The sequence below is a fragment of the Gorilla gorilla genome, chromosome X (assembly GCF_029281585.2).
Source record: "Gorilla gorilla gorilla isolate KB3781 chromosome X, NHGRI_mGorGor1-v2.1_pri, whole genome shotgun sequence".
Classification (NCBI taxonomy): domain Eukaryota; kingdom Metazoa; phylum Chordata; class Mammalia; order Primates; family Hominidae; genus Gorilla; species Gorilla gorilla.
In genome coordinates, this window is record NC_073247.2 from 14,441,945 (window position 1) to 14,452,742 (window position 10,798).

Below are 10,798 nucleotides of genomic sequence, written 5' to 3' on the forward strand. Positions count from 1 at the left end.
ATAAAGCCCTTCCTTCTTTAACTCAGTGTCTGAGAGGTTTTGTCTGTGGCTTGTCCTGCTACATTTCTTGGTTCCCTGACCGGGAAGTGAGGTGATTAACGGACGGTTGAGGCAGCCCCTTAGGCGGCTTAGGCCTGCCCTGTGGAGCATCCCTGTGGGAGACTGCGGCCAGCCTGAGCGATGCAGATCCTGAGTGTGCTCCCAGGTAGGCAATTGCCCCGGTGGAATGCCTTGCCAGAGCAGTGCGTGGCAGGCCCCCGTGGAGGATCAACGCAGCAGTTGAACACTGGGAAGGAACTGGCACTTGGAGTCCGGACATCTGAAACTTGGTAAGACTAGTCTTTGGAACTTGCCCCACTCCATCTGAGTGGAAGTGTGGCCTGATTACCCACAGTGTGCCTGTACCAGCACTTCAGTTTTTTGTTTTTGACTTGACTTGGATTGCTTGATACTTTGGTTTTGGTTTTGACCTGGCTTGGATTTCTTGATACTCTGATTTTGGTTCTGATTCTGGTTTGGTATAAACTGAAAAAATGTGTGTGTGCCCTTTTTACCCATTCTTTGTTTTGTGGTGTGCGTGTGGTGTGAACGTGGTGTTTTGTCTCGAGGAAACATGGGTCAGGCACAAAGTAAGCCCATCCCACTAGGAACTATGTTGAAAAATTTCAAAAAGGGATTTAAGGGAGACTATGGAGTCACCATGACACCAGGAAAACTTAGAACTTTGTGTGAGGTAGACTGGCCAGCATTAGAGGTGGGTTGGCCATCAGAAGGAAACCTGGACAGGTCCCCTGTCTCAAAGGTATGGCACAGGGTAACCTGTAAGTCAGGGCACTCAGATCAGTTTCCATATATAGATTCTTGGTTATAGCTAGTTTTGGATCCCCCACAGTGGTTAAGAGGACAGGCAGCAGCAGTACTAGTAGCAAAGGGACAGTTAGTTAAGGAAGGTTCTCGCCCCACCCGCCGAGGGAAATCAGCACCATAAGTCCTGTCCGAGCCAACACCAGAAGAATCATGGCAGGAATTGGTACCAGCAGTATCCCCTTCTTATTGAGAGGAAGGGTTCCTCACTCCTGAGCCCACAGCACCTCCACCTCCACTAGATAGCCACACTCCCAGACCATCCAGAGTAGACAAAAGAGGAAGTGAAGCCGTGGGAGAAACTCCTGCCTTGGTGCCTTACTTATGGCCCAAGACTGGAATCCAAATGCCCCTGAGAGAGCAGCAATATACTGGGGTAGATGAGGAGGGACACATGGTGGAAAGGCTTGCCTTTGTGTATCAACCTTTCACCTCTGCTGACCTCCTCAAATGGAAAACTAGTACTCCATCTTACACCGAAAAGCCTCAAGCTTTAATTGACTTGCTGCAAACTATTATACAGACTCATAATCCTACTTGGGCTGATCACCATCAGCTGCTCATGTACCTCTTTAATACAGATGAAAAGCGAAGGGTGCTCCGGGCGGCAATAAGTAGCTAGAGGAGCACGTCCCAACCAATTACTGAAACCCCCAAGAATATATAAGAATTCAGCTGCCAGGAACAGACTCCCAATGGGGCCCAAAGGAGGGACCAGACATGGAGAAGCTAAGACGGTACCGTGAGGCATTAATAGAAGGTCTAAAGAAAGGGGCTCAAAAGGCTACAAATGTAAATAAGGTTTCTGAGGTCATCCAAGGAAAAGAGGAGAGTCCAGCGCAATTCTATGAAAGACTGTGTGAGGCTTACCGTATGTACACTCCTTTTGATCCAGATAGCCCTGAAAATCAGCACATGATCAACATGGCCTTAGTTAGTCAAAGCGCAGAAGATATCAGGAGAAAATTGCAGAAACAGCCTGGGTTTGTGGGTATGAATACCTCACAGTTACTGGAAATAGCCAATTAAGTGTTTGTGAATAGAGATGCAACAAGCCGCAGAGAAAGCCTTAAGGAAGGCGAACGCCAGGCCAGGCGAGAACGCCGACTTACTGGCCACGGCCATTAGGGGAATTCCCCCAAAGGGAGTGGGAAAGGGAGGTTCCGGGAAGAATACCCAGTCTAATCGCCCACGCTTGCAACGCAACCAATGCACCTACTGTAAGGAAATAGAACATTGGAAAGATAAGTGTCCCCAACTGAAGGAAAAGCAAGGTGATTTAGGACAAAAGACCTCAGATAAAGATGAGGGAGGTTTGTTCAATCTGGCTGAAGGGCTACTGGACTCAAGGGGACCGGGCTCAAGTGCCCCCAAGGAGCCCACGGTCAGGATTACAACTGGGGGCAAGGACATTAAGTTTTTGGTGGATACTGGTGCCGAACATTCAGTAGTGACCACTGCGGTCGCCCCCTTATCCAAGAAAACCATTGACATAATGGGAGCAACAGGAGTTTCCACTAAGCAGGCTTTCTGTCTACTGTGGACCTGCTTGGTAGGGGGACATGAAATAGTTCAGTTCTTGTACGTGCCTGACTGTCCTTTGCCCTTGCTGGGAAGAGACTTGCTTAGCAAGATGACAGCCACCATCTCCTTTACAAAACAGAGCTCTTTACAGCTAAAGTTACCGGGAACAGGAATTATGGCTCTTACAGTCCCTCAGGAAGAAGAATGGAGACTTTTTCTAACCAAGCCAGGCCAAGGGATAAAACCAGCTCTAGCTAAGTGATGGCCCCGAGTATGGGTGGAGGATAATCCTCCGGGACTGGCAGTCAAACAACCCACTGTACTCATAGAAGTTAAGCCTGGTGCCCAACCAATTAGACAAAAGCAGTATCCGGTTTCCAGGGAAGCTCTCGAAGGAATCCAGGTTCATCTCAGGCGCTTGAAAGCCTTTGGAATTATAGTTCCTTGCCAGTCTCTATGGAACACCCCCCTCCTCCCTGTCCCTAAGCCAGGGACCAAGGACTATCGATCCGTACAGGACTTGCGCTTGGTCAACCAAGCTACAGTGACTCTGCACCCGACAGTTCCTAACCCTTACACATTGTTAGGGCTGCTGCCGGCTGAGGACATCTGGTTTACCTGTCTGGACTTAAAAGATGCCTTCTTTAGCATCAGAATAGCTCCTGAGAGCCAGAAGCTGTTTGCCTTTCAGTGGGAAGATCCGGAGTCAGGTGTCACTACTCAGTACACTTGGACCCAGCTTCCCCAAGGGTTCAAGAACTCCCCTGCTAGCTTTGGGGAGGCCCTGGCTCGAGACCTGCAAAAGTTTCCTGCTAAAGACCTAGGCTGCGTCTTGCTCCTGTATGTGGACAACCTTCTGCTGGGACACTCCACGGCAGTTGGGTGCGCAAAAGGGACGGATGCCCTGCTTTGGCACCTGGAGGACTGTGGGTATAAGGTGTCCAAGAAGAAAGCTCAGATCTGCAGACAGCAGGTAAGCTACTTGGGATTCACTATTTGGAAAGGGGAGCGCAGCCTGGGGTCAGAAAGAAAGCAGGTCATCTGCAGCCTACCAGAACCTAAAACCAGAAGGCAAGTAAGGGAATTCCTAGGAGCTGTGGGGTTTTGCAGATTATGGATTCCAAACTTTGCAGTGCTAGCCAAACCTTTGTACAGGGTTACAAAGGGGGATGACCGAGAGCCTCTATGAGCCTCTTTGAATGGGGGCCTCTACAACAGCAAGCCTTTTGTAAGTTAAAGGAAAAACTTATGTTGGCCCCAGTCCTAGGACTACCAGATTTGACAAAGCCCTTTTCACTCTATGTGTCAGAAAGAGAAAAAATGTCAGTTGGAGTTTTAACCCAGACTGTGGGGCCCTGGCCAAGGCCAGTGGCCTATCTCTGAAAACAACTAGGTGGGGTTTCCAAAGGCTGGCCCCCATGTCTAAGGGCCCTGGCAGCAACAGCCCTTTGAGCACAAGAAGCAGATAAACTAACCCTTGGGCAAAACCTGAATATAAAGGCCCTCCATGCTGTGGTAACTTTGATGAATACCAAAGGACATCATTGGCTAACAAATGCTAGATTAACCAAGTACCAAAGCTTGCTATGTGAAAATCCTCACATAACCATTGAAGTTTGTAACACCCTAAATCCCGCCACCCTGCTCCCAGTATCAGAGAGCCCAGTAGAGCATAACTGTGTAGAGGTGTTGGACTCAGTTTATTCCAGCAGTCCTGACCTTCGGGACCAGCCATGGGCATCAGTAGACTGGGAGTTATACATGGATGGGAGCAGCTTCATCAACCTACAAGGAGAAAGATGTGCAGGATATGCGGTGGTAACTTTGGATGCTGTCATTGAAGCCAAACCATTGCCACAGGGCACTTCAGCCCAGAAGGCTGAGCTCATTGCTTTAACTCGGGCTCTAGAACTCAGTGAAGGTAAGACTGTAAACATCTACACTGACTCTCGATATGCCTTTCTAACCATTCAAGTGCATGGAACATTATATAAGGAGAAGGGTCTGCTAAACTCTGGGGGAAAGGACATAAAATATCAACAAGAAATTCTACAATTACTAGAGGCAGTGTGGAAACCTCAGAAGGTGGCAGTCTTGCACTGCAGGGGACACCAGCAAGCCTCCATCTCAGTGGCCTTAGGAAACTCTCGAGCTGATTCAGAAGCTCAAAAAGCGGCGTCTACCCCTTACCGGGCATTGGTAGCAGCCCCCTTACTCCCTTAAACACCTGACCTGGTACCTACCTATTCTAAGGAAGAAAAAGACTTCTTCCATGCAGGAGGGAGGTAAGTAATAAAAGGAGGATGGATCAGACTGCCAGATGGGAGAGTAGCTGTGCCACAGTTGCTGGGAGCCACATTCATATTGGCCATGCACAAAACCACTTATCTAGGTCAAGAGTCACTTGAAAAATTGTTAGGCCAGTACTTCTACATCTCACACTTGCCAGTCCTTGCCAAAGCAGTAGCACAACAGTGCGTTACTTGCCAACAGCACAATGTGAGGCAAGGCCCCACTGTTCCACCTGGCATACAAGCTTATGGAGTGGCTCCTTTTGAGGATCTTCAGGTGGATTTCACAGAAATGCCAAAATGTGGAGGTAACAAGTATTTGCTGGTTCGTGTGTGTACTTACTCTGGATGGGTGGAGGCTTATCCAACACGAACTGAAAAGGCCTACGAGGTAACCCGTGTGCTTCTCTGAGATCTTATTCCTAGGTTTGGACTGCCCTTAAGAATTGACTCAGATAATGGGCTGGCGTTTGTGGCTGACTTGGTACAGAAGACAGCAAAGGCATTAGGAATCACTTGGAAGCTACATGCTGCCTACCAAGCTCAGAGTTCCGGAAAGGTGGAGCGAATGAATCGGACTATCAAAAATAGTTTAGGGAAAGTATGTCAGGAAACAGGATTAAAGTGGATACAGGCCCTTCCTATGGTATTGTTTAAAATTAGATGCACTCCTTATAAGAAAACAGGATACTGCCCTTATGAAATACTGTATCATAGGCCTCCTCCTATACTATAGGGACTTCCAGGCACTCCCTGAGAGTTAGGTGGAATTGAATTACAGTGACAGCTACAGGCTTTGGCAAAAATTACGCAGACAATCTCAACTTGGGCAAATGAGAGGTGTCCCATCTGCTTATTCTCCCCAGTTCACTCTTTCTCTCCAAGTGATCGCATGTGGATCAAGGACTGGAACGTAGCCCCTTTGCGGCCACGGTGGAAAGGACCTCAGACCATCATCCTGACCACCCCCATGGCTGTAAAGGTAGAAGGAATCCCAGCCTGGATCCACCACAGCCATGTGAAACCTGCAGCCACTGAAACCTGGGAGGCAAAACCGAGCCCGGACAACCCCTGCAAAGTGACTCTGAGGAGGACGACAAGCCCTGTTCCAGTCACACCCGGAAGCTGACTGGTCTACACGTGGCTGAAGCATGAGAAGGATCATCATGGGACTCATTTTCCTTATAATTTGGACTTGTATAGTAAAAACTTCCACTGATTTTCCCCGCATAGAGGACTGCTCTCAGTGTATACATCAGGTTACTGAGGTAGGGTAACAAGTTAAAACAATCTTTCTGTTCTATAGTTACTATGAATGCCTAGGAATTTTAAAAGGAACATATTTATATAATGACACTCAGTAGCCCAGGAAACGACTGGGCAGATGTGTGTTATGACCCCTCTGAGCCTCCCATGTCCACAGTTTTTGAAATGAGATTAAGGACTGAAGGCTGGTGGGGACTCATAAATGATACAAGTAAAGTATTAGTTAGAACAGAGGAAAAAGGGGTGCCCAAACACATAACCTTGAAATTTGATGTCTGTACTGTCATTAATAGCAGTAAGTTAGAAAGGGGATGTGGCTGTTTTAGTTGGGAAAAAGGCTATATGACCGAAAATAAGTACATTTGTCATGAATTAGGACTGTGTGGAAATGAATGTGGATACTGGTCTTGCGTCATTTGCGCCACTTGGATAAAAAATGAAAAGGATCCAGTCCACCTTCAGAAAGGAAAAAATGGCCCTTCCTATACTAAGGGAAAATGTAACCCCTTAGAGCTAGTAATAACCAATCCCCTTGATCCTTGCTGGAAAAAAGGGGAACGTGTGACCTTAGGAATTGATGGGACCGTACTGGATCCTTGAGTAAATATCTTAGTTCGAGGAGAAGTTTACAGACGCTCTCCTGAGCCAGTGTTTCCAACTTTCTATGATGAACTAAATGTGCCAGTACCAGAAATTCCAGGAAAAACAGGAAATTTATTTTTGCAATTAGCCGAGCATGTAGCCCAGTCTCTCAATGTCACTTCATGTTATGTATGTGGAGGAACTGTAATGGGAGATCAATGGCCATGGGAAGCCCGAGAATTAGTACCTACAGACGAGTTCCTGATGAATTCCTGGCTCAAAAGAATCATCCTGATAATTTCTGGGTCCTAAAAGCCTCAATTATTGGACAATATTGCATAGCTAGAGAAGGAAAAGAATTCACTCACCCCATAGGATGACTTAGTTGTCTGGGACAGAAACTGTATAATGGTACCACAAAAACAGTGACTTGGTGGAGTTCAAATCACACAGAGTACTCCATTTAGTAAATTCCCAGAGTTGCAAACCGTGTGGACCCACCCGGAGTCCCACCGGGACTGGACAGCCCCCACTGGATTATACTGGATATGTGGGCATATAGCTTACACCAAATTACCCGACCAGTGGGCAGGTAGTTGTGTTATTGGCACTATTAAACCATCTTTCTTCCCACTGCTCATAAAGACCGGCGAACTCTTGGGCTTCCCTGTCTATGCTTCCCATGAAAAGAGAAGCATAGCTGTAGGAAATTGGAAAGATGATGAATGGCCCCCTCAGAGAATCATACACTATTATGGGCCTGCTACTTGGAAGCAAGATGGCTCATGGGGATACTGGATCCCCATTTACATGATCAACCAAATCATACGGTTACAAGCTGTCTTAGAAATCATCACTAATAAAACTGTCAGAGCCTTGACTATTCTGGCCCGGCAAGAAACTCAGAAGAGAAATGCTATCTATCAAAATAGATTGGCTTTTGACTACTTGCTAGCAGCTGAAGGAGGCATCTGTGGGAAATTTAACCTTAGTAATTGCTGTCTACACATAGATGATCAAGGGCAAGTAGTTGAAGACATAGTTAGAGATATGACAAAACTGGCACATGTGCCCATGCAAGTGTGGCATGGATTTGATCCTGGGGCCATGTTTGAAAAATGGTTCCCCGTGCTAGGAGGATTTAAAACTCTTATAATAGGAGTTATAATAGTAATAGGAACCTGCTTACTGCTCCCTTGTTTGCTACCTGTACTTCTTCAAAGGCTAAAAAGCTTCATCACTACCCTAGTTCACCAAAATGTGTCAGCACAAGTGTACCATATGAATAACTATCGATCTGTCTTGCAAGAAGACATGAGTAGTGAGGATGAAAGTGAGAACTCCCACTATTAAGTGAGATTCTCAAAGAGGGGGAATAAGGGAGGGGATCACCCCTCATATTGTCTTATGCCCAGTTTCTGCCTCCAAAGAAAGAAGAAGTAAAAACTAAAAGGCAGAAATGAAATCCACAAGCAGACAGCCGGGCACCACATCCTGGGCCTGGTAGTTAAAGATCGACCCCTGACCTAATCGGTTATGTTATCTATAGATTACAGACATTGTATAGAAAAGCACTGTGAAAATCCCTGTCCTGTTCTGTTCCGTTCTAATTACTGGTGCATGCAGCCCTGAGTCATGTACCCCCTGTTTGCTCAATTGATCACAACCCTCTCATGCAGACCCCCTTAGAGCTGTGAGCCCTTAAAAGGGACAGGAATTGCTCACTCAGGGAGCTCAGCTGTTGGAGACATGAGTCTTGCCGAAGCTCCCGGCCGAATAAAGCCCTTCCTTCTTTAACTCAGTGTCTGAGGGGTTTTGTCTGCACCTTGTCCTGCTACAGGGATACAGAAAGCTGTCACACTGGCCTTCCATCCTTGCAAAAAGGCAGAGGGTCCACTGAGCTGGTTAACAGGTTAACCTAAGCCGTCCGCAGATGGCAAGGCTAAAGAAGCACACTGTAACACATGCCCACTTGGGTCCCTGCACCTGTCCATCTGTGTGCTCCCTCTCCTGTAAGGGATTTGAGCAGCAGCAGTGACTGAACAGATGAGCCACACCCCTGTCGCATGTCCTGTGAATGGGGGTCAGGAAACTGTCCATTTCCCTGTCATGAGAGAGTCCCACTCTATTCCTTGAGGGAGAAAATGTTGATGTCATGAAGCTTCAATAAAACCCCAAGATGATAAGGTTCAGGGAGCTTGCAGGGAGCTGAACACTTGTAGGTTCCTGGAGGGTGGTGCCGCAGGGAGGGCATGGAAGCTCTGTGCCTGTTCCCTTGCCATCAAGAAGAGTCCAAATCTGTAAAATATTTGAAGAGATTTATTCTGAGCCAAATATGTGTGACCATGGCCTGTGACACAGCCCCAGGATATCAAGAGAACATGTGCCCAAGGTGGTCGAGATACAGCTTGGTTTTATATATTTTAGGGAGGCATGAGACTTCAATCAAATACATTTAAGAAACACATTGGTTTCATCTGGAAGAGCAGGACAGCTCCAAGGGGGAGAAGACCTTTTGGGTCATAGGTAGATTTAAATTTTTTCTGATTGGCAATTTGTTGAAAGAGTTATTATCAATAAAAAGGAATGTCTGGGTTAAAATAAGGGGCTGCGGAGACCTAAGTTTTATCATGCAGATGAAACCTCCAAGTAGCAGACTTCAGAGAGAATAGATTGTAAATGTTTCTTATCAGATGTAAGGTCTGTCTGTGTTGATGTTAATGCTGGAGGGATAGAATTAGGCATGTCCAACCCTCACTTCCCATCATGGTCTGAAATAGTCTTTCGGGTTAAATTTTAGAGTCCCCTGACCCAGGAGAAAGTCCATTCAGATGGTGGGGGGCCTCAGAATTTTATTTTTGGTTCCCATCCCCAAATCTTGCCCTACACGTCCTCATCTGTATCCTTTGCAATATCATTTATAATAAACCAGTAAGTGTAATTAAGCATTTCCTTGAGTTCTGTGAGCTGCTCCAGCAAATTAATTGAACCCAAACAGGGGTTTGCAGGAACCCCAACTCGAAGGTGGTCAGCCAGAAGTTCTAGAAGCCCGGACTTGTGACTAATGTGTGTAGGGGGGCAGTCTTGGGAACAGAGCCCTCACCCTGTGAGATCTGATGCTCTCTATCTTTGGGTAGATGGTGTTCGAACCGAATTGGAGGACACCTGGATGGTGTCCACTGCTTGGTGTTTGGGGGAAAAATCCCCACACATTTGGTCACAGAAGTCTTCTGTGTTGATGATTTTTTGTGGTGTGACAGCAGAGGGAAGACACAGTTTGAGGTGAGTTTTTGCCTATACGCCATTCATATGAGGTATCTAAAACAGTCAGACTTAGAGAAGCAGGAAACAGAATGGTCGTTGCTAGGAAAGGCGAGGAGAGGGAAAAGGGAGATGTTGATCAACAGTTCAGTTATTTGAGATGAGTAAGTTCTAGAGATCTGCTGTATGTCACAGTGCCTAGAGTTAACAATAAGGTTTTATGCACTCTTGAGCAACTCCGAAGAAGTGACTGATCATGCTTTTGACCTTGCAAGGAAAAATTGTGGTAGAAAGCAAAAATCCCTTGAGATGCTTTTCAACAACTCAAGATGCTATTTAAAAGCTTTGGACATTAATAGATAGTTGTAAAGCCTTAACCTTTTACGAGAGTAGTTTTATGTCTTTTAAATGAAAAGGAGCACACTTCATTGTATTTTAGCTGCGTTTTTGTCCTGTAGTAGCTGAATATTCAGAATCTCTCAGATTTTCGTCATCTGGTACGTAGAAGCTGGTAGATTTATTTCTCTTTATCCTTCGTGTTTCTCTTTCATAGCACAGCTGTGTAGATATAAACTCAAAAATGTTTATTTTATTTTTTTCCCTTAGGTGGGATTTATCTTCTTTAAGACAACGTCCTGACCTCGGACACATAGAAGGCTGCTGAAGGCAATGGTGGATCCTTTCATTTCAAACAAAATCACATTCAATTTTTTGAGAGCTGCAGGCCTGGGTGGTGTTAAATTGTGTCATTTAGTATTAAAGAAACACGATAAAACTTTCAAAGACTGATCATGTGTCTTGGCAGTTTACTGTGGAAAGGTAGGAAATTGGCTACAGCAAAAGCTATTCATGTGAAAAATAAGGATTTGAGGCACCTCGGACTACCACGGAGACAGAACCTACGGTTTAAATTGGTATTTGTGTGTCTATATTTGGAGGCATAAAAAAATAAACAGATGTGGATTTATCAAATGAACCCAAGCGAGGCCAGGTCAAAGGAAATTTCCAGG

At 46.0% G+C, this 10,798-nt stretch overlaps 1 long non-coding RNA gene across 1 annotated transcript in view; it reads left to right on the forward strand.

The window, feature by feature from the left end:
- The window catches only part of LOC134757931 (uncharacterized), a 42,632-nt gene extending 32,061 nt beyond the window's left edge, over positions 1 to 10,571 (forward strand). Inside the window, exon 2 of the long non-coding RNA XR_010132582.1 lies at positions 10,395 to 10,571. This is a non-coding gene — a long non-coding RNA (uncharacterized lncRNA). The remainder of the gene's footprint in view (positions 1 to 10,394) is intronic.
- Positions 10,572 to 10,798: the final 227 nt, after the last annotated feature.